Source organism: Bos grunniens, chromosome 1 (assembly GCF_055505025.1).
Source record: "Bos grunniens cultivar Pamir isolate PY7600 chromosome 1, Bosgru_T2T1.0, whole genome shotgun sequence".
Classification (NCBI taxonomy): domain Eukaryota; kingdom Metazoa; phylum Chordata; class Mammalia; order Artiodactyla; family Bovidae; genus Bos; species Bos grunniens.
In genome coordinates, this window is record NC_141165.1 from 84768195 (window position 1) to 84792436 (window position 24242).

The 24242-nt window shown below is 43.4% G+C and overlaps 2 long non-coding RNA genes across 9 annotated transcripts; one reads left to right on the forward strand and one right to left on the reverse strand.

Annotated features, from left to right (window-relative positions):
* The first annotated feature begins 10176 nt into the window (after positions 1–10176).
* LOC147379790 (uncharacterized) lies at positions 10177–24131 on the forward strand. 8 transcript variants are annotated; one of them, XR_015163605.1, is made up of 5 exons: positions 12382–13482; positions 19837–19920; positions 21485–21610; positions 22919–22955; positions 23401–24128. It is a non-coding gene; the product is annotated as an uncharacterized LOC147379790 (long non-coding RNA). The 8 variants fall into 8 exon arrangements; XR_015163602.1 differs by lacking the exons at positions 12382–13482; positions 19837–19920; positions 22919–22955 and adding exons at positions 10177–10306; positions 11231–12375 and having other exon boundaries at positions 23401–24131; XR_015163599.1 differs by lacking the exon at positions 22919–22955 and having other exon boundaries at positions 19824–19920; positions 23401–24125.
* Positions 17282–23303, reverse strand: LOC147379791 (uncharacterized). The gene is made up of 3 exons (XR_015163606.1): positions 22998–23303; positions 21966–22104; positions 17282–21447 (listed from the first exon to the last, which is right to left on the reverse strand). It is a non-coding gene; the product is annotated as an uncharacterized LOC147379791 (long non-coding RNA).
* Positions 24132–24242: the final 111 nt, after the last annotated feature.

Consider the following 24242-nt stretch of genomic DNA (forward strand, 5'->3'; position numbering starts at 1 on the left):
CAGTGACAGTTTTACTTCTTACTTTTCAATTTGGATTCCTTTTATTTTTTTCTTATCAAATTGCTATGGCTAGTATTTCCAAAACAATGTTGAATAAAAGTGTTGAGAGTGGGCATCCTTGTGTTTTTCATGATCCTAAAGAAAACGTTTTTAGCATTTCACCATTGAGTATGATGTTAGCAGTGGGTTTGTCATATACAGCTTTTATGATGTTTCCTCTATGCTGACATTCTAGAGAGTTTACCAGCTGGTTCCAGGGTAGGGTTATCCTGCTGTGTATGAGACCAGTCCACAGGTTATGAGATTGTGGGGTTTTTTGCCTCTGGTGTCTGCCTCCCAGTGGGTGAGGCTGGCCTAGATGCTAGTACAGGCTTCCTGGAGGACAAGGTCAGTGGTTGTCCACTTCTGCATGGAGCTGGGTCTTGGCCCTCTGGTTGTGTCTAGAGATACATCTACAGGTAGCTGTGGACTCAGGAAGATTTTAGACATCCTGTCTGCTGATAGGTGGGGCTGTATCCCCACCTAGTTAGTTGTTTGGCCGTTGTGTCCCCCACTAGTACCTATAGGCTGTTGGGAAGGGCCAAGTCTTGGCATTAATGAACTAGATCCAAAGACGGCAGCCACTAGCAGTGAACACACTGTAGAAGGAGCCCCCACATATGGCTGCTGCCAATGTCTGTGTCCCTAGGGTGAGCCACAGCCACACACACACACACACACACACACACACACACACACACCCGCCTCTCCAGGAGACTCTCCAAGACCAGCCAGGCAGGTAGGTCTGGCCCAGGCACCTATCAGATTATAGCTTTTGTCCTGATCCCAGAACATGTGCGATCTGTGCGTGTACCCTTTAAGAATGAAGTCTCTATTTCCCTCAGTCCTGGGGTGCTCCTGAAATTAAGCCCTGTTGGCCTTCAAAGCCAAAAGCCTTGGGGGGTCATCTGGAGGCTGGGGAGCCTGATATAATGTTCAGACCTCTCACTTCTGTGGGAGAACCTGTGCAATATATTTTCCAGTATGTTGTGTGTATCGGGCTTGATTATATCGTAAGTCCACCCATCCTGTCTCACTGTGGTTCCTTCTTTATGTCTTTAGTTGTAGAAGACTTTACCTGGTAGGTTCTGGTCTTTTACATCAGTGGTTGTTCTGTAGATAATTGTGATTTTTGTTAGCTTATGAGAAGAGGGGAGCTCAGGGTCTTTATACTCCACCATCTTGACTGACCTCCATAAATATTGTTGTTTAAACCCCTAAATCTTGGGGCTAATATCTTACACATCAATAGCTAGCCAGCTAATATATTCACATTGATTAATGTGTATATGTTTCATAATTTTTTCCTTTGGAGAAATATTTTCTCTGTTCAATATACATATATTAAATAAAGTTTATTCATTGTTTACAAGTTTTTCTCTCAGCATTTGATATCAATGATTACTCCTCTTTAAGAGTTCCCCTGACACCACTGTTTGCTGATTTTTTTTTTTTTTTTTTTGCCTTTTCTCTAGTAGAAGTGATCTAATTCAAGCCAAATATAGCCTTCTCTGGAACTTTTCGGCAAAATCATAATTAAAGAAGAGAAAAGACCTATCTGTTGAAGTTGACAGGGTTTCCGGTGGTTATCTTGGTGCCTCATGCAGAGAAGTTGTAAGAAAATAAAGTTGAGCATATGAGGGCAGAGAGCTAAGTGCCCAAGGCCTGAGGACACTGTTTGAGCTCCTGGATCCAGCCAAGCTTGCATTCCTTAGATTTCCCAGATCCACACATAGATAGACTTTTGGCCTAAACTAATTCAAGCTGGACTTCTTTCTCTCTTGCAACTAAACATCCTATGCATTATTACTCCCAGTCTTATCTCTTATCTTGGCGTTTTCCTACCTCTCCAACTTCATACTGATTATTTCTACCTGGATTCCTTCACATACTGAAACACATCCAAAAAGTCATTTTTCCTATCAGTCCTGCTCATTTCTTCAGGATCTCTGTTTCTTTAGAGGTGCCACCAACCTCTGAGTTACTTAAATTGGAAACCCTAAATCTTCTTCAACACACCCCCTTCTCTCTTCGTATTCTGCTATTCCCAAGCCCATCCTTCCCTAATCGTTGCACCTCCCTGGCTCAGCCCTTCCTCCCCTCTCACCTGGACAACATCAGCGGTCTCTTCACTGGCCTCTTTGATTCCCTTGCAACTCACCCTGCACAAGTGACCAGGTGACCTTTCCGAAATTTCAACTCTGTTAATGTCACTCCACTGGCCAAAACCTGCACTGGCTTCTTTCTTATTGCTCACAGAATAAATCTGGCATTAGGAGCCCTCGAATCATGGGGGAGCTGAGACTTACTGTGCACTTCCTGCTGCCAAGCCTGGCCTGAGCCCTCTACCTACCTACCTGTCATACCTAGGGTCATAAAACCCTAGGAGGTACTATCATTATGTCCAGTTTACATAAGGTAAATAACTCCTGAGGTCACAGAGCTGGTAAATGGTATAGCATTTGACCTGATTTTTACTCACTGTTCTTTATTTTACTATATATAACATACCCTTAATGAAATATCTCCTTAACTGTCACTTTACTAAAGACTGCTGCTAAGTCACTTCAGTTGTGTCCAACTCTTTGCAACCCCATGGACTACAGCCTACCAGGCTCCTCTGTCCATGGGATTTTCTAGGCAAGAGTACTGGAGTGGGGTACCATCGCCTTCTCCGTTACTAAAGACTGCTGCTGCTGCTGCTGCTGCTGCTGCTAAGTCGCTTCAGTCGTGTCCGACTCTGTGCAACCCCATAGACGGCAGCCCACCAGGCTCCCCTGTCCCTGGGATTCTCCAGGCAAGAACACTGGAATGGGTTGCCATTTCCTTCTCCAATGCATGAAAGTGAAAAAATAAAGTGAAGTCACTCAGTAGTGTCCGACTCCTAGCAACCCCATGGACTGCAGCCCACCAGGCCACTCCGTCCATGGGATTTTCCAGGTAAGAGTACTGGAGTGGGGTGCCATTGCCTTCTCCGTACCAAAGACTACATTTCAGTAAAACTATTGTGTGACTCTCTCGAGTTCCTCCTCCTGCTTCCCACCTCCCTGTCTTTGCTTGTGCAGTCCCCTTGCCCAGGACATTCTGGCCCATCATCAGCACCCTTTAAGACCCAGGGGATGCCTCTTCCTTCAGGAAGCATTCTCTGGATAACCCAGTTGAAACTAAGCTCTTTCCTCTATGAAATGCATTATTTAATTTTTAAAAATCCAGGTAATTAATTCATGACAGGTTATAAAATATAAAACATAGAAAAATTTGGAGTAAGGCAAAATAGTCATTGTATCCTATGAACTACTTTCCCTCCCCAGAGGCAGTCAACCCTAACAGCCTTTAGGTACCATTTTAGAGATGTTCTATTCATTTATAAGCAAATGCATATTTTTCATGTTTTTAACAAATAAGGTAGCAATATAGCATACTATACACATTGTTATGAATGTAGCTTTCTCCACTTCCTTTACTGGAAATTATTCTATATCAGATATATAAAGCTGCTTCGTGTCTGTCTATCTTTCTTATAAAGAACTGCACTACCTATTCACCAGTCTTTTGAATTATGTTAGGTTTTATTCACATACATTTCAAGTTCCTTGAAGTAGGTAATAGTTCTTTTACTTCCTTTATAGCACAACCCCTGGCTTGGCTGGTGCACAGGTTGTAGGGTTTTCTTTGTAATGTTTTTCATTTAGAAGAGTTACAGATTTACAGAAAGATTGAAAAGAGTGTGAAGTTTCCATATATACTTACTTTGTGCCTTTTTACCAGCTGATAAGTTTCCTCATGTGGATGTTTCACAATCAAGAGTTAAGGTCATTTACAATCATTTACATTGGCAAAATGTTGTCATCAATGCTCTTAAACATGGGTTATCTTGTAACCTGTATACATGTGCAGGTGTATCTGTAAGATAAGTTCATTAAGGTACATTTGCTGGATCAAGCGTTGTGTGATTATCTGTGCTGCTGCTGCTGCTAAGTCACTTCAGTCGTGTCCGACTCTGTGCAACCCCATAGACGGCAGCCCACCAGGCGCCCCCGTCCCTGAGATTCTCCAGGCAAGAACACTGGAGTGGGTTGCCATTTCCTTCTCCAATGCATGAAAGTGAAAAGTGAAAGTGAAGTCGCTCAGTCGTGTCCCACTCCTAGCAACCCCATGGACTGCAGCCCACCAGGCTCCTCCATCCATGGGATTTTCCAGGCAAGAGTACTGGAGTGGGTTACCATTGCCTTCTCCATGATTTTCTGTAAGAGGCACTTAATGTTGTTCAGAAAAGTTATACCCATTTACATCCCTGCTAGGAAGAGTGTGGCAGAGCCTGTTCCTTCTCACCCTTTCTGCCTCACCACATTATCCAGTTTTCTTATCTTTCCAGTCTGACAGGCAAAGATTGTAGCTCATTATAGTTTGATTTGCACTTCATTTTTATAAATGAAATTAAATATCTTTTCATTTGTTTAAAAACTATTTGTATTTTCTCTTCTATGAACTGTCTATTCATATCCTTTGCCTACTTTTCTATTGGGCTGAAAGTCTTTTTCTTATAGCTTTGTGGGGATTCTTAACTATTAAGGGCCTGTTATTTATGATATAACTTGCAATTTTCCCAATATATCCAGACATTATTGTATTTGTTTTCATACTGAGCTTTAAAAAAAAATTATGTAAATTTATGTTTCTTATGGATTCTGGTTTTGCAGTTATACTGAGAAAGAACTTCCCTACCCTGAAAAAATGAAAAAATTAACCTTTCCTGATCTCCTGCAACACTTTTATATTTAAACATTTCATCTGTTTGGAATTTATTTTGATGTGAAATATGAGGTACAGATCTAGTTTAATTTTTTCCAGACAGCTAACAATTATATCAATTCTATTTATTAAATAATCCATATGTTATCACTTACTTGAAGTGCCTTTAGTTTGCTACTGTATCCTTTTGCCTAATATTTCATTTGGGATTTCTTTGAATTGATAATCAAAAGTGAAATTGGCTTGCAGTTTTCTTTTTTTGTGTGTTTTTGTGAGGGAGTTGTATCTGTGTTATGTGTTATAAGAAGACTTCTGTGCTCTGGAATAACAACTGGCATTACTATTATCTATCCTTTTAGATTCTCCTGGAATTCTTCTGTGAAGCCGTCTGCATCTCCTGATATTTTTGGTAGCTGTGTGACAATATTTTCTCTCTGTTTTTTATTGCTCTGCTTATATATTCTGTCTATCTGGTGATAAGTTTGTGGAATTTATATCCCTTATAAAATAATCTGTTCCATCCAGATTTTCAAAATGATTTAAAAAGAGTAGAGCAAAGTAACATCATACAACCCTCTTAGTTTGCTCTGTATCTGAGAATATATCTGAATCTGTTAGTCTCTTATCAAGGAATAAGTTAATAAATAAATAAATTAGAGATTAGTGAATCTTTAGAGTAGAAAAATGATAAAAATTAATAAATCTGAGAACTGCTTCTTTGGGTAAAAAAGATGAACTATTAGCCAACCTAATCAACCACTAATCTCTTTACTAACTCCATAGTTCTGCTCTTTCCAGAATGTCATATGGTTAGATTAATTTGGTTATAGGCTTCCTAGATTGACTTCTTTCACTTAGTGGGTTGCATTTAATATTTATCCATGTCTTTTAGTGGTACCCCATTTTTTTTAGCACTGAATAATATTATATTGTATGGATGCACCACAGTTTGTTTATCCATTCACCTACTGACAGACATCCTGGTTGCTTCCAAGTTTTAGCAATTATGAATTAACCTGCTTTAAACATTTGTTTGCAGATTTTATGTGGATGTCTTAATCACCTAGGACTGCTGTAACAAAATACCGTAAACTGGGTGGCCTAAACAACAGATGTTTATTTCTCACAGTTCCAGAGGCTGGAAATCAGTGATCTGAGTGCTAGTATAGTCAGGTTCTGGTAAGAACCGTCTTCCTGGCTTGTAGACAGTTGCATTCTTGCTGAATCCTCACTATCAGTAAGGGTGATCCCTCTTATAAAGGCACTAATCCCATTATAAGAACCCCACCATCATGACCACATCTAAAACTAATTACCTCCTAAAGGTCCCACCTCAAAATATTGTCACATGAAGATTAGGGCTTCAATACATGAATTTTGAGTGGACAACAGTGTTCAGTCCTTAACAGGGCACATCTGCTTTCAGCTTATATGGGTAAATACCAAGGAGTATGATGCTGTAAGAGTGTGTTAATTTTGCGAGAAACCCCCAAACTGTCTTCCAAAGTGGCTGTACCATTTTACATTCCCACCAGCATCCTTGCCAGCTGTGTGGTGTTAGCAGGGTCTGGAGTTTGGCCATCCTCATTGGTACGTAGTGGTATCTTGTTGTTTCAATCTGCTTTTCCCTAATGGCGTATGATGTGCAGCATCTTTTCATGTGCTTATTCACCATCTGTAATCTTTTTTGGTGAAGTGTCTGTTTGGGTCTTTTAACCTTTTTTCATTGAGTTGTTTGTTTCCTTATTGTTGAGTTATGAGAGTTCTTTGCGTACTTTGGATAGCAATCCTTGACGAGATATGGTTTTTGCAGCTATTTCCTCCCAGTCTATGGCTTGTCTTCTCATTCTCTTGTATCTTTCTAACTTGCAGAGTTGTCCACATTAAACCTTCAGCAATCATTGATGGCAGTTCAGGTTTTTCTAACTTGGTACACATTCCACCAGAGGGTTCTGCTCCAGTAGCCTGTGATTCTCTGTCTCTTCAATTTGGGGCTGTGGTTTGCCCTGCAAGCCCCTTTCTCTGATGTATCTAAGAAGAGCTCATTTTTCAGACTGTTTAACTTTTTGCTTGTTATTAGGATTGAGCAGCGACTTTCAAACTTCTTACATACTAGACCAGAAATACGAAGAACAAAATTTGGTTCTGTTTATATTTAAATTTTTAAATAATAGGGATTTTTACTTCTAGCTTTATCCATTTTTATTTGTATTTCACTGAGATCAAAGAAAGTCTATAGTAGTCCTACTTCCTAGAATTTACTTAGCTCAGGTGGCAGTAAGGTTTGATCATAGCCATCATATTTTTTAAGTTTATTTTTAATCATAGGGTAATTGCTTTACAATATTTTGTTGACTTCCGAAGTACAACAACATGAATCAGCCATAAGTATGCATATGTCCCCTCTCTCTTGAACATATCCCCCACACCCACTCCACCCCACCCCTCTAGGTTATCACAAAGTATTGTGCTGAGCTCCCTGTGTTATGTAGCAACTTCCCATCAGCTACCTATTTTACCTGTGTGTGTGTGCACACATGCATGCACACTGTGTGCTCAGTCGTGTCTGACTCCTTAGCAACCCCATGGATAGTAGCCCACCTACTGTGGGAATTTTCAGGCCAGAATATTGGAGTGGGTTGCCATTTACTACTCGAAGGGATCCTCCTGATCCAGGGATCGAACCTGAGTCTTTTGTGTCTCCTGTACTGGCAGGTGGTTTCTTTACCACTGCACTCCCTGGGAAGCCCCTGTCTATTTCATACATGGTAACATATATGTCCGGAGAAGGCAATGGCACCCCACTCCAGTACTCTTGCCTGGAAAATCCCATGGACGAAGGAGCCTGGTGGGCTGCAGTCCATGGGGTCGCTAAGAGTCAGACATGACTGAGCAACTTCACTTTCACTTTTCACTTTTATGCATTGAAGAAGGAAATGGCAACCCACTCCAGTATTCTTGCCTGGAGAATCCCAAGGACGGGGGAGCCCGGTGGGTTGCCGTCTATGGGGTCGCACAGAGTCAGACACGACTGAAGCGACTTAGCAGCAGCAGCAGCAGCAGCAATGTATATGTCTCAGTGCTACTCTCTCAGTTCATCCCACCCTCACCTTCCCCCACTGTGTCCAAAGTCTGTTTTCTGTATCTGTATCTCTATTCATTCATCAGCATCATTTTTTTAGATTCCATATACATGTGTTAATGTATGATATTTGTTTTTCTCTTTACTTCACTCTGTATAAGAGGCTCTAGGTTCCTACATTTCACTCAAACTGACTCAAATGTGTTCCTTTTTATGGCTGAGCAACAGTCCATTGTATATATGTACCACACCTTCTTTATCCATATATCTGTCAATGGACATGGATCGCTTCTGTGTCCTAGGTATTGGACATAGTGCTGTGATGAACACTGGGGTACATGTGTCTTTTCCAGTTATGGTTTTCTCAGGGTGTGTGCCCAGTAGTGGGATTGCTGGGCTATATGGTGGTTTTATTTCTAGCTTTTTAAGGAATCTCCATACTGTTGTCCATACTGGCTGTATCAATTTACATTCCTACCAACAGTGCAAGAAGGTTCCCTTTTCTCCACAACCTCTCCAGCATTTATTGTTTGTAGACTTTTTGATGATGGCCATTCTGATGGTATGGGGTGAATAGACATCATATTTTAAGTTGATTTTTGTTTCAGCACAGGCTGGAGGAAGGCGGGAGTCGAGGTGGTGGGAAACTGTAAGGTGGGGTCTGGGAGCAGCAACAACTCTGTTCTGTTTATCTGTGGAGTGGACTGTGCCAACTGTAACTTTCATTAGCCCTGAGTCATTTCTCTTTCTTTTTTCTTCTGCTAACAGAACCCTTCCTTAAAAGTGGGAGCCCATTCCATGTGAATAACTTCTTCCCTCTCTAAAAGGCTGTGCACAGGATGCAGGTCCTCCCAATCACAATACCCTCCTTTTGGATAATAGCTATTAGTCCAGAAATGGGCACGTGACCCAAGAAGAGCCCATCAGAGTCTTGGCCAAATCTCACTGGGTTCCTTCAAATAAAAGTTCTGCTAGGGAACCACTTTACTGTAATGTAGGGAAAGTGTCTGAGAACGAGGCCAACAACGAGAAAAGCAGGCTATGAGGAAAGAGAATGGAGCCAATGACTGGTATTGTCACTTGACTCCTTAAGCCATGTGCACTGTTTAGAACTTTCTAGTTATGTGAATTGATAAATCCCCTTCCTATTTGTTTATATTAGTTTGGTTTTCTGTCCCTTGCGACTAAAAGAGCCCTGACACAGGTACACAAGTATTTAGGCTGGGATGCACACTGCTGAAATGACTTGAACTCAATATGTGGTGAAGCCTGTCAGTAGCACAGAATTTCAGAAGTTGCTCTGACCTCTTACTCATGGTGTGGAAAGCAGGCCTTGCCTGGGCAGGCTGACAGAGTACTCTCTCTGCCCACCCTTGACTGTGAACTACACGCTGCCTAACCTGAGGCATCAGCTCAGCAGAGCAGCTGTAAGGTGGGAGGGCAGGCTGAGCCACACAGGGCACAGCATCCTGCCTGTGTGGGAGACGGCTGGTCTTACACCCCAGAACCCAGCAACCCCTCTCCAGCACCAGGCTCTCCCGTTCAGGGCTTCCCCAAGGACCAGAGATCATTGTAAATAATGCTTAGCGAGGGTGCAAAAGGCACTGCAGGATATTCAGCAGCAGCATCCTGAGAAAGCACCCAGCTGGAGAAGCATATTAGTTTGCCAGGGCTGCTATGACAAAACACCCCAGACTGCACAGCTTAAACAACAGAAATTTACTTTCTTACGGTTCTAGAGGCTGGAATTCACAGGTCCAGGCATCTGCAGGTTTGGTTTCTCCTAAGACCCCCTCCCCGGCTGGCAGATGGCCCCTCCCCTCTGTGTCCCCACATGGCCTTTCCTCTGTGCACCCACACCCTTGGTGGCCCTGTGTGCCAGAGAGCCTCTTCTCATAAGGACAGCAGTCACATTGAACTAGGATTCACGCTCACAACCTCACTTTCTCTTAATCACATCTGTAAAGGTCCTATTTCTAGATACAGTCCTATTCTCAGGTATCAGGCATTGGGACTTCAACATGTGAGTTTGGGGAGGGAACAGAGGTCAGCCCATAACAGGAAGGGTGGGCTTCTCCCTGTCTCCTCTTTACTGCTTCTGCTCTTCCTCCCCTCTTGTTAACTGCAGTTTCTGCCCTCCCCAGGGAGAGAGACAAGGCAAGGAGTAGGAGAGTCCCCACTCACCTGCTTCTGCTTTCTTTTTGGTTTTCACTGCTGCTTTTCAGAGGTCAGCCCTCCCCCATGGCAGCAAATTGCTCACTGCATTTCCCTTAATTGGGTGAATATCCCACCGTCCCAGCTCATCCATGCCCTGCCCTCTTCAGGCATAGGAATCCGTGATTCCTTCCTGCTAAAGTCAGTTCACCACCACATACCTGCCCTTGATTATTAAGAAGAGCGTGTTTCCCAGACACAAGCTCAAGGTGGTGACAGGTAAGTCTGTGGGCACAGCAGGACCAGGCTCAGATAAGAACCTGGCTCAGACGGGACTCAGGTCTAGGTGGCAGCTGAGCACTGACTGGTAGAGTGGCTGCAGGTTGTAGATGGAGCTAAGGCCAGGTGTTACCAAACCAAACTTGGGTCCACTTGCCTGCATGCAAAAACCCAATCTATTGACAACAGGTGTTGGTAAAGGAAAGAGAAGTGTTTATTACAGGGTATCAAGCAGTAAATTTGAGTAGCCAGTGCTCAAAAGGCCTAGACTTCCCGATGTCTTTCAGGGAAAGATTTTTAAAGACTGAGTGAGGGAGGGGTGATTGAGGGGTGTAAGATCAGCTCATGGATATCTTTCTGATTGGTTGGTGGTGATGTAATTGGGAGCAACGTCATCAACCTTCTGCTTCCAATGAGTCTAGAGTCTGTGTGCTCGTGGGCAGCATGCAGTTAACTTCTTCCACCTGGTGGAGTTTCAGTATCTGCCAAACAGCTCAAAGGATACTATCCCAGTGTATTATCTGAAGCTCAGGATATTATCTATAGCCCTAGAGGAGAAACTAAATGTCTTTGACTTTGTTTAAAGGCTAAACTATTATTATTTTGTCTTGCTTGACTGTTTCCCTTTGTTTCTTCGTTGTCTCATTTCTCTGGTTAAATTTGTTCTCTGAAGCTCAGAGAAGGCCTAGAAGGCTAAAGTTTTCCTACAAACAAGAGGCAGGTGGAGGACATGGGGTGAGGGGCTCTGTCCTGGAAAGGCCCCATAGGGTCCTGCTCAGTTACACAGGTACATCTGAGATCAGGGGATTGGGGATAAAGGAAAGAGGCCATAGAGGTGGTAGGTGTACTGCTCTCACATTAAAGACTGCTTATGCACCACAGAACAGATTGTTTTTCAGAGAGACTTCCCTCCTTTCCAACCAGGAGTGCTGATCCTGCAGGCCTCACAGTGAAAGCTGCTGCTGCTGTTGCTAAGTCGCTTCAGTTGTGTCCAACTCTGTGCGACCCCATAGACGGCAGCCCGCCAGGCTCCCCCGTCCCTGGGATTCTCCAAGCAAGAACACTGGAGTGGGATGCCATTTCCTTCTCCAATGCATGAAAGTGAAAAGTGAAAGTGAAGTCGCTCAGTCGTGTCCGACTCTTCGCAACCCCATGGACTGCAGCCCACCAGGCTCCTCCTTCCACGGGATTTTCCAGGCAAAAGTACTGGAGTGGAGTGCCATTGCCTTCTCTGACAGCGAAAGCTAACGTTCAATTAATCTGTTTGAGGGGCCAGGCCCTGTGCTAAGCACTTCGTATGTATGCACTGACTCATTTAACCCTCCAGTCCTGTGGAGCGTGTGCTCTCGCTGTCCTCACTTTACAGATGAGGAAACTGAAGCACAAAAGAAGTTATATAATGTGCCCTGGGTTACACAGCTGGGAAGCATTGGTGCTTCAGTTAACCCAGGAAGTTTGCTTCCAGGCTTTATGTGATCAACTACTATACTATCCTGCTTTTCAAATGAGAGGCTGTCCAAAGGATACAGTCACTCCACACTTGGTTTACAGCCGTATATAGGAGGATGTGGTGGGAGGAGCCTGCGGTGGGAGCTGGGTCCTGCCTCACCCATCTTCTGTCACAGGAGCCGTGGGTTGGGAATTGGCCCTTCTCCTGTCCTGCTCCCCTTGACAGCTGGGTGAGTGGCTTCCATCCCTGTTTCCTTCCACACAAGCACAGACTATGTGGTCCCTGGATCTTCGCTCAACTGAAACTTGTCTTTAATTTGCCAACCATGTACAAAACCATGGACAAGTCACACTCTTCCCTAGAAAACTTCTTGACTTGGCAAACATAACCAATCCCATCCCCTGACCTCAATGTTCTTTCTCGCTTTCCCTCCTGCTCAGGAATCCCCAATCCTAGCTGCTTATTAAAGCCATCTGTGGCACTTTTACAAATAACCATGTCGGGGCTCTCAAATCAGTCAGATCCCAATGGGGATGGAGGGGCACCAGCTGATTCTACTGCACAGCCAGCCTGAGGACCACGTTCCCATCTCCCCACAGCATGCCAATCAAAGCCACAGGTCAGGATCATTTCTTTCTCTCCTCAAGCAAGATATATCAGAGGCACTTTACTGACAATGGTTTTAGAAGCAATTGCTTCTCCCCAAGGCCATTTTTACCCAGACCAAGCCTAAATAAGATGTTCTGGGTTCGGCAGACTGGTCCTAAGGCCCTTCAGTGTTCTGTCAAGCCAGGGGAAGGCATAACACATCTTCTGGGGAAATATCACGGCCACATGGCCCAGGCATCTCAGCTGAAAACCCGCATCAGCTGAGACAGACCTCAGCTCTCCAGAAGAACTAGAGCAAAACCCTTATCAGCCAAGAGCGCCAGCAGAGACAAACCCAGGACTCGGGTGCAAGTAGGTCCAGAAGTTATAAATTCAGCGATGAACAGTCTGTAAAGTGTTGCTGCTGCTAAGTCGCTTCAGTCGTGTCCGACTCTGTGCCACCCCATAGACGGCAGCCCACCAGGCTCCACCGTCCCTGGGATTCTCCAGGCAAGAACATTGGAGTGGGTTGCCATTTCCTTCTCCATCTGTGAAGTGTTAGCAGTTGGCATATTGACACCATCTCACAGAGCCCCTCTTTTATAAGTAATGAGAAATTTGCTTCAGCAGAAACAGAGGGAGGTACAAGGAACCGTAATTTAAGTTCTGGGCTCTCCTTAACTCAGAGACAAGTTCCCTTTACACAGACATCTGCTCACCAAGTGTGGGGACAAAGGTGAAGCAACAGAAGAGTCCTGAATTTGCAGATCAGGAAACCGGATCTGAAGGCCAACACTGCCCTCCCCTCACTCCCAGCATGTGTGGCCCTTCTTCCCCCATCTCTCTGGCCTTTGTTCCCCAACCACTGCAAAGGGCACATCAGACCAAGAGCACTCAGATTCCCCAAGCTGGAAGGCTCTGGGGTTTTCTCTTCCCATGGAAAGGACTTATCCTCTTCTACGGTAACATTTTGGAATAGCCTGCAAGCTTCATGGACAGTTCTTACTCCTGAGAAATGTACCCTGTGAACCTTGAGGGACAAATTCTCTGGAGAATATGAACTTTGTTTAACATCTTTTCATTGCCAGAAGTCTGCGATCCTGAAGAGAGGAGTATGGCCCCTCCAAGGCCCCTCCCGGTAGGAGTACTGGGGTTCTGATCTTTATGATTTCTTTCCTTCTACTAACTTTGGGTTTTGCTTGTTCTTCTTTATCTAGTTCCTTCAGGTGTAAGATTAGATTGAGATTTTTCTTGTTTCCTGAGGTAAGCTTGTATCACTATAAACTACCCTCTTAGAACTGCTTGTGTTGCATTCGATACATTTTGGATCATCTTTCTGTTTTCATTTGTCTCTAGATATTTTTAAATTTACTCTTTGATTTCTTCATTGATCCATTTTTTTTTTTTAGAAGCATGTTGCTTAGTCTCCATGTGTTTTTCCTCCCATTTTTCTTTCTGTAGTTATTTATAGTTTCATACCAGTGTGGTCAGAAAAGAGGCTTGAAACAATTCTGTTCCCTTAAATTTGTTGAGGCTTGTTTTTGAGTCTTGAGTATGTGGTCTACCCTAAAGAATGTTCCATACATGCTTGAAAAGAATATATATTCTGTGTTTTTTTTTAATGTATTGTCCTATAGATATCAATTGTGTCCAGCTGTTCTATTGTTGTCATTTAGGATCTCAAACTTATTGATTTTCTGTCTGAAAGATCTGTCCTTTGGTGTCAGGGGGTGTTGAAGTCTCCTTCTATTGTTGTATTCCTGTCAACTTTTCCCTTTACCTCTGTTAGAACTTTTTCTATGTTTAGGTATTCCTATATTGAATGCATATATGTTAACAAATGTAATGTCCTCTTCTTGTAATGATTTCTTTATCATTATATAGTGTCCTTTGTATTTTTTTATGTACTTTTTTCAAAGACTTTTGTCTGATGTGAGTATTGCCCACCCCCACTTTGATGTCAGTTTCCATCCCTTCACTTGCAGTCTTTCAACCTAAAGTGGGTATCTTGTAGGCACCATATTATAGGTTCTTGGTTATTTTTTTAATCCAATCTGCCACTCTGTGTCTTTTGATTGGGACATTTAGTCCATTGATATTTAAAGTAAATATTGACAGGTATGTATTTATTGCCATTCTAAACCTTGTTTTCCAGTTGATTTTGTAGTTCTTTCTTTCTTTTTGATTTTCCTTTTGTGGTTTTATAGTTTTCTTTTGTCATATGCTTAAGTTCCTTTCTTTTCAGTTTTTGTGAATCTATTATATTTTTTTGATTTCGTGGTTAGCCTGATTTTCAAGAGTGTTAACCCATAGCTTATATCTACTTGCTATAAACTGATAGTCATACAAGTTCAAATACATTCTAAGAGATCTACATTGTTTTACTCTCCTCCCCACATTTTGAGATTTTTATATCCTATTTTACATCTTTATGTTTGTCCTTTTGCTATTATTGTATTATTATAATCATTTTCCAAAAAATTGAATGGTTTTCTAATCTATGTACTGGCTTAAGTTGTCTTCGATCCTTTCATATATTTGCCTTTCCTATTACATGTGTCCCTTTCCTATAGATTATTGCTCTTTTCTATCTAGAAAAGGTCTTTCAATATTCCTTTTACAGTAGGCTGAGCACTGGTGCACTGCTTTGTTCTCATTCATTTCTCCTGCTATAAATGATGATCTTTCCAGGTAGAGTAACCTAGGTTGCAGAGTCTTCCCTTTCAGGACTTTAAATATACCATGCCACTCTCTTCTGCTTGGCAAAGTTTCTGTACAGAAATTAGCTGATAGCCTTATGGGGGTTCCCTTGTAAATGACTCTCTGATTTTTCTCTTGCTGCCTTTAGAGTCCTCTCTTTTTCTTTAATTTTTCCAATTTAATTATATGTTTGGGTGTGGGTCTGTTTGGGTTCATCTTATTTGGGACCCTCTGTGTTTCCTGTACCCAAATATCTTTTACCTTCTTTAGGTTTGGAAAGTTTTAGCCATAGTTTCTTCAAATACATTTTTGATCCCCTTTTCTTTTTTCCTTCTTCTACTACTACTAAGTCACTTCAGTCATGTCCGACTGTGTGCGACCCCATAGACAGCAGCCCAGCAGGCTCCCCCGTCCCTGGGATTCTCCAGGCAAGAACACTGGAGTGGGTTGCCATTTCCTTCTCCAATGCATGAAAGGGAAAGTCTCTCAGTCGTGTCCGACTCTTCGCAACCCCATGGACTGCAGCCCACCAGGCTCCTCCATCCATGGGATTTTCCAGGCAAGAGTACTGGAGCGGGTTGCTGTTGCCTTCTCTGTTTTTCCTTCTGGAACCCCCATAATACATAGTGTGTCATGCTTTACATTATCCCATAAATCTCATATTGCTTTCATTTTTTTTCATTTGTCTTTCTGACTGCTGTACTGATGGGGTTATTTCCATTATTCTATCTTCCAGATCATTTATTTGTTCTTCTGTATTAGTCTGCTAATCATTGCTCCTAGATTGATTTCTATCTTAGCAACCATTTTGTCTAATTTTGATTGATTCCTCTTCATAGTTTCTAGTAGCTTGTTACAGGATCTGCATTTCTATTAATAATCTTTTTAAATTCCTTTAGCATTTTCATCGCCTGCTTTTTGAAGCTGTGGTCTGGTAGAGTGGGGAGGTCTTTTTCATTGTTCTTTCAGATTTCTCTTGCTCTTTTATTCAGTACTAGTTCCTCTGCATTTTTATTTTACTTAAGTTTCCCTGACTTTTACTGAAGTATTACTTTGAAGTATTACTTAAGTATTTAGGAGGAAAAAATTATCTGCTGGGTCTTGAAGGCCGTCTGTATGTAGGAGTGTCCTTGTGCAGACTGTGTGGGTTCAGAATGTTTGATGCGAGGACTGTCTCTGATATGGATGCCAGCTTTGTCCGGCCTCTGTCCCCTTGGTAGGGGTGTATTTTGTGTTGTGATTAGAGCCTGCACTGGTTGTTGGACAAATCCTATTTGCTCTGTAGCTGTCACAGCCCTGTCAGGGGCAGGGTTTGGTCCCCAGTTGTTGGAGTAGAAGCCTGCACATGTAGACTAGAGCCCGCCCATTGGGAAAGGAGTTGTTTGCATATTCCTCTGCTGGGGACATGAGACTCTGTCACACCACCCACCACCCTAGTGTGGGTCAACAAAGTCCAGTGCTCCTGGACATATCCCCAGACTCAGCTCCAATGTCCCAGTTCCCACATGTGAACCCTAACAAAGCCTGCTGTGGCTGGAGCTGCAGCCCCGCTGTGAGCACGGTGACAGTGAGTGTCTTATGGCAGACCCATGTCCCATCTTGCATGCACTGATAACAGAGCTTCTATAGTAGACTTGCAGCATCCTGCATGTGGTAACACTGGTGGCCTGGACCACACTCTAGGCCCTTCAGGCTGTCTCTGTACAGCTGAACTGGGTCTTCTCCCAGCGTCCGTACTCTGAAGCCTGAGTTTCAGTACCCGGCATGTACCAGCAGGCATGCGTTCTGGGCTGGCAGGGGTGGTGACATGGTAGCCATCAGTGCCAGTCTCTCTGCCCTGATTGCTAGCAAGCCCGCATCCAGACACTCCTCAAACAAACTCCAGGCCCTTCCAGCACCCTGTCTGCCTTGGCATTCCTCCCAGCCAGTGAAGGGGATTCCCAGGGCAAGAGGCCCTATCCTCTTTCACAGCTTAAAACTCATAGGTTCCTTCTCAATTCTGTTGTTTTCATTCTACCTGGTATGTGGGGAGCTTTCTTGAGGTTTTGGTTTTATAAGAGATCTTACATCAGCTTTCGGTGGTTTTCTGTGAGAACTGTCCCAGTGTAGATGTATTTTTGATGTGTTTGTGGAGGAAGGCAAGCTCCACATCCTACTCCACCATTTGATCTTGACCTCTGAAAGGTTGTTTTTTTTTTTAATTGAGCAAGAATTAAAATATCACCAAAATAATTATCCAAGATATGTAGTGCTTTATTATTTTGCAAGGATTTTAGATTCACAGAAGAGTTGTAGAGACAGTACAGAGAATTTCCCTTTTGTTCATGTCTTACATAACTGGGGTACATTTATCAAAACTGAGATGTTAATGTTTGTACACACCATTGACTAAATTATAGATTTCATGTGGACTTTATTAATGTCCTCTTTTATTCTAGCATCCAACCAGGGAGACCACATCATAATTTTTCCTCAATGTCTTATTGTCTATAACAATTCTTCAGAGCTTGCTGCTCTAAATCAGGGGTTCTCAGCCTTGACTATCCACTAGAACCACTTAGGAAGCCTTTGAGAAGCACCAAGCCTAGAGCTACTCACCAGTTGCACCAAGAGTTGTTGGGGGCAGCCAGGACTGGCATCATTTTTCTTTAACTCCAGGTAATTCTGATGTGCATCCAGCCTGTGTTGAGATGTACTGCTCTTAAAGCATCAGAATTCTGACTCCCCTGGTGGCTCAGTGGTAAAGGTCCACCTGCCAATGCAGGAGACGCAGGTTTGATCCCTGATCCGGGAAGATCCCACATGTCATGGAGCAGCTAAGCCTGTACACCACAGCTACTCAGCCTGTGCTCTAGAGCCTGGGAGCCGTAATTTCTGAGCCCATGTGCCACAACTACTGAAGCCCACATAGCCTACAGCCCATGCTCCACAACGAGAAGCCCCCACAATAGAAACCCATGCATCATAACTAGAGAGTAGCCCCAGCTCCCCATAACCGTAGAAAATCCGCAAAGACCCAGCACAGCCATAAACAAATAAATAGTTTTTAAAGTATCAAAATTCCCATTCATCCAGCCAAAGCTCTTCTTAGTATGAGTAAGTAAATATTTATAACTCAATTTTAATGACACATGAATATTTAAATACATTTCTTACGTAGCACTTACAAGTGCTTCATAACTATTTAATCACATCAGAGCATTGCAGCAAAGGTTAAGTCTCTCTTAATTACTCCTCAGCTATAGTCTCTTCCCCTTCTCCAAAGACACAGACACCCTTATGACTTTGGTTGGCACCATTATAGACTTCTTTCTATGATTTTTCATAAAAGTACAACAAAAAGATGGTATTATGTGCTTATAGGTTTAAATGATATTATGTGTAACATTCTGCAGTATGTTTTTTTCACTTTATATGTCTAAGAGATTTATCCATGTTATGACATGTAAGTGTAGCTCATTCATTTTAATAGTTTCATAGTATAAAATACACTGACATTTGTTTATGGACATTTGATTTGTATCTTAGTGTTTGCTCTTGCAAGGCCTGCTGCCATCTGCATCCTTAGGTATGTCACAGAATGCTTCTTACAGTATAGCATTTATATCAGTGAGTATACTACCATCTGTGTTTGTTGTTCAGTCGCTAAGTTGTGTCTGACTGTTTGCAACCCCATGGACTGCAGCATGCCAGGCTACTCTGTCCTTCACTGTCTCCCAGAGTTTGCTCAAAATATATTCCATTGAGTCAGTGATGCTATTTAACCATCTCATCCTCTGTTGCCCTCTTCTCCTCCTGCCCTCAATCTTTCCCAGCATCAGTGTCCTTTCCAATGAGTCAGCTCTTTGCATCAGGTGGCCAGAGTATTGGAGCTTCAGCTTCAGCATCAGTCCTTCCAATGAATATTCAGGGTTGATTTCTTGTAGAGTTGACTGGTTTGATCTCCTTGCAATCTAAGGGACTCTCAAGCATCTTCTGTAGCACCACAATTCAAAAGCATTCATTCTTCGTTGCTCAGCCTTCTTTATGGTCCAACTCTCACATCTGTACATGGCTACTGGAAAAACCATAGCTTTGACTATACAGACATTTGTCAGCAAAGTGGTGTCTTTGCTTTTTAATATGCTGTCTAGGTTTGTCATGGCTTTCCTTCTAAGGAGCAAGCATCTTTTAATTTCATGACTGCAGTCTCCATCCACAGTGATTTTGGAGCCTAAGAAAATAAAAATCTGTCACTGTTTCCATTGTTTCTCCATCTATTTGCCATGAAGTGATGGACCCGGATGCCATGATCTTAGTTATTTGAATGTTGAGTTTGGAGCAAGCTTTTTCACTCTCCTCTTTGACCCTCATCAAGAGGCTCTTAGTTCCTCTTCACTTTCTGCCATTAGAGTGGCATCATCTGCATGCTTCATTTCCAGCCTGCATGTGTGCTAAGTCACTTCAGCTGTGTCCAGTTCTTTGTGACCCCATGGGCTGTAGCCTGCCAGGCTCCTCTGTCTATGGGATTCTCCAGGCAAAAATACTGCAGTGGGTTGCTACGCCCTCCTCCTAGGATCTTCCTGGTCCAGGGATCAAATGCTTATGTCCTGTGTCTCCTGCCTTGCAGGTGGATTCTTTACTACTGAGCCACCGGGGACATCCCAGTTCCCAGCATGTTTCTATATAAATTAATGAGTATCTAAAAGTGCTCGACCTCAAAGGGTGTGGAGTCTTCATGATTTTGTTTTAGTTGATATCTTATTCTTATCCTAACCAGCCTTTCAAACTGATTCTCAGTTCATTTTCCCAGAAGCAGTGCATGAGAGGACCAGTTTTTCCAACATCTTTGCCAATACTTAATTTATCAATCTTCGTAATGCTTGCCAGTGAACAGGTAATAAATAGTATCTCATTCCTTTAATTTGCATTCAGTGATTATTTTAATAGAACTATAAAACACCAGAGTTGAAAGAGACCTCATTCATCATAGAGTGCAACCACTCTGTTTAAAAAAGAATTTTTTGTATACGAGTAATATATGAACACATTATCAGGGTGAAAGTCTAACATGAAATAGCAGGATATTGAATTTTTAAAAAGCAAGTTTTCTTTTGCATCTTTCTCTGATCCTCTTACTGATGTTAATTTGTTCATATATTATTCTGTCTTACGTATTACATATGTGCATGCATATGTGGGCTTCCCTGTTGGCTCAAACAGTAAAGAATCTGCCTGCAATGCAGGAGACCTGGGTTCGATCCCCGGGTTGAGAAGATCCCCTGGAGAAGAGAATGGCTACCCCTCCAGTATTCTTGCCTGGGAAATCCCATGGACAGAGGAGCCTGGCGGGCTACAGTCCATAGCACAGCACACGTGCATGTGTAAATGCAGAAAAATATAGCAGGTGGTGATGGTGTTTTATGTAAAAGGGATATAGCTCTGTGTATTTTTCTGAGGTTATTATTTTCTCAAAACAACATATCAGGAATCTTTCCATATCAGCACACAGAGATCTACTCCATTTTTTAACTGCTGCATAAAACTCTGTAGTCTGGGGTGTATTAGTTATCTATTGCTGTGTAACAAATTACTCCCCAGTTTAGCACATTTCTTTTGCTGTGTCAGGTCTTAGTTGCGACACAGAGGTTCTCTCCAGTGCTGGTGCACAGACTCCAGAGAGCATGGGGTCTGTAGTTTGCACCATGCATGCTCTCTGGTTGAGGCACCCAGGCTCAGTAGTTTTGGCTCACAGGCTTAGTTGTCCCGTGGCACGTGGGATCTTTGTTCCTTAATCAGGGATTGAACCCATGTCCCCTGCATTGCAAGGCGAATTCTTAACCACTGGACCACCAGGGAAGTCCCCCAATTTAGCACTTTAAAATAACATATGTTTATCATCTCCTCTGTTTGAGGCCAGGAATCTGGGAACAACTTATCCTGCTGGTTCTGGATCAGAGTCTCTCATGAGGTTGCAGTTGAGCTGTGGGCCAGGGCTTCAGTCACCTGAAGACTTGGCCAGGGGCAAAAGATTGGCATATAAGGTGTAAGCCATCACTTAAATGGCAGGAAGACTCAGCTCTTCTCTACATGGGGCTTTCTATAAGGCTGTTCACAACAAGGCAGCTTCCTTAGTGATGAAAAAGAGGGAGAGAACCCAGAATAGAAGCTGCTGCCTTTGTATAGCCTAAGTTCAGGAATGGCTGGCATGCCATCACACTGCCATGTGCTGTTGGCTATTGGTCATACATAACAACACTGATTCAGTGGGAGAGGACTGCAGCTGGGGCGAGAGCGGGAGGTGGGGTCAATAAGGGCCAACTTGGAGGCCGGCTGCCACGTGGCGGTCTTCAGGTTTTCACAACATGCAGCACTGCACTGAACATCCTTAGGCTTCTTGATGCACCTGTACGTCTCTCCAATCCTAAAAGTAGAATTGTGTTCTTTTTGTTTTCATATAGGGAAATTGAAACTAGAGAAAGCGACTTCTCCAAGGTTATACTGCTAATCCCCTACAAGTCCAGGATTACAACTTCCATCACCTGACTTCCAGTCCGTTCCATTTCCAGAGCCATTCTGTGGGCAAGGTAAATACAAACTGAATTTCAATACATAACCTGAGATAAAACCTGGCTGGTAACTGTCAACAGTCAGTTCCCAGAATACCAGCGAACACATAACAGCAAATCTTGTTTGCAGGTGCTAAATGTATGCCACTTCACTGAAAGGCTAGCTTAGCCCATGTGTGAATGCCTGGTCTGCCTTGATTCAAAAGAAGCTGGTGGAAATGGGAATCCTTTCTATGCCATAATTAACAGAAACACTGTGGGCAGACAGATCTGTGTTTAAATCCCAGCTCTAACCCTTGTTACTGTTGAGTCACCCACAAAATTCCCCTGACCTGTTTCTTCATCTGTAAATGGGGATGTGCAGAATACTCACCACACGGGGTTGTGCTGAGGATTAGTCATGCTGAGATGTGTGCCATCTCAGGGGCTGGTCTGCTCCCATATGGGAGCTCCACGGGGCTGCTATTCTCTGTTCTTCCTGCTGGACCCACTTAAGTTCTCCATCAAGATTCCTGAGTGAAAGAACAACATTTTCTCAAAATAAGTGATGCTGACAGAGCCCATCTTATTACTTTTTCCCACCTTCTGTATCTGTTCTTTACGCTGACCAATGTTCTGTGGCCTGTGTTTCCTGTTGGAAACGATCCAGATTTTCGCTGAATGTACGTGCAGTGAGCATGAAGCCCCCTGAGGGCTGCCCTCCAGCCTAGCACACATGCTCTTCCTGGCCCTGGTGTAGGCGGTCGTTGTCCCTGCAGGCCTCACCTGACTCCTCCTTACCTCTGCGACTCTAGCTCCAGCAGAGAGCCCAGCACTTTAGAAGTGTCTAGAATGAATCAGTGAGTGAATGAATGGGTTTTACCACAGAGGACATCTTGAGTACATCAGATAATCACCTGGATTTAAGATGTTGAGAGGATTGAGGGATGAGGAATGGCTTTGAGTTCTCAGATGTCCAGCAGAAAGAAGGAGAGGGTGGAGTGGAACAAGAAGAGGGGCAGAAGTTTCTATGTGGTCATTTTAAGGTGCCCTTAGGACTTCCAAGCAGACATTATCTACTGAGTGGAGCTTGAGAGAGACCATGACTTTTCACCAGCTGATTATTAGCAAATGGGCTTTTGATCACAGGTCACTGGGTTTCCCTGAGCTTCAGGAAAGGATTTCTGGGACCGCTACAATCCTTTAGTATGTAAAGCCCACACAAGTTTTCTGGCCAGAGCCAGACAAGGACAGAAATGTAGAGATGTAAAAGGGAAGTGACACGGGTCCCAGACAAGTGATTCCCAAGGCCAAACCCAGAGGATGCAAGCATCCTCTCTCTTTCAGGATCCTGAAAGGTCAGCTGACACCCTACCGGGAACACGTGAGTTTGGCTCCCCAACCCTGCCCTTACCCGAGCACTCACCCTACAGCCCCAAGGAAGACCTGATTCCCGGAGGGAGGCTGGCTCGCTGGCTTCAGTGGTGAAGACCTGTTTCCTCCTCTGCTTAGGGAGCCATGCTCGTCCCATCAGCTGCCCTCACTGGTTATGAGGGAGGCGGACCATGGAGGGACATGGGTGGGAAGGGTAGGGCTCTGGGGTACCCACGCAGTGCCAGCGCTCAGCACAGCCACGATGCCACTCCCAGTGAGGCTCTGTGGGGCATGCCAGGCACTAAGCCTGACAAGCAGAGACAAGGACAGGCCAGACTCACACAGCGCTCTCGTTCCAAACCCCTCCACTGTTCTTCCTGAGGAAGCTTCCTGTTGAAAGATAAATGTTCTGTCTGTGATCAGACAGATTTATATTTATTTTCTTTTCCTCCCAGGCCTGCGCCAGCCCAGACAGGTCAAAGGGCAGGATTCCAAGCCGTTGAGATGGTCTCTGGAGAAGCCTGGAATTTCCCTGTGTCACAAGTGTGGCAGAAAGAGGCAGGCTTGGGGTTGCCAGCACCCCAGGTTCCCTTGGCAAGTGGAGCATCTCTCAGGATGGGAAGGGACCCCCACCTCTTTGGTGACCCTGGCCACTGGTTCCTGAATCTCTGGTTTCAGGAGCCTTGAGCAGCTTATGTCGCAGGAGCATGGAGTCATCACAGAGTATTTGCATCCAAAATGCATTTTCCTTCACAACAGTGCCCGGGTCAGAGTAAGCGAAGGCGATTCTGTGCACTTTGGTGAATCAGTGAGGGGTCTGTACCAAAACTGGGTCTTTAGATCTGACTGTTATGTTCCCTATGTGATTCTCATCAGAGAGCACTGCAGAGTTTCTGGAGAATCCCCTGGCAGACTCTACCAGGAAATGGGGTTCCGCAGTGGTGACTGTGGTGAATGACTAAAGACCACTCCAAGGGTAAACTTAAAAAAACAAAAACAAAAAAACCCTCCAAGACTAAATACCACTTAAAATATGTTTTTTATAATTTAAATGTAAAGCTTCCTAAAAACACTGTACTCAGCTAATATTCTTAAGCAAATAAATGGAGCAAACAGTGAAGTAAGACAAAGACAATTATTATGAGTTTACTTATATGTGTAATCTAAAAAAATAATACAAATGAATATATATATCAAAAAAAAAAAAACACCACAGACTCTTAAACAGAAAACAAACTTATGATTACCAAAGGGGAAAAGGAGGCAATAATAAATTAGGAGTATGGCATTAACAGAT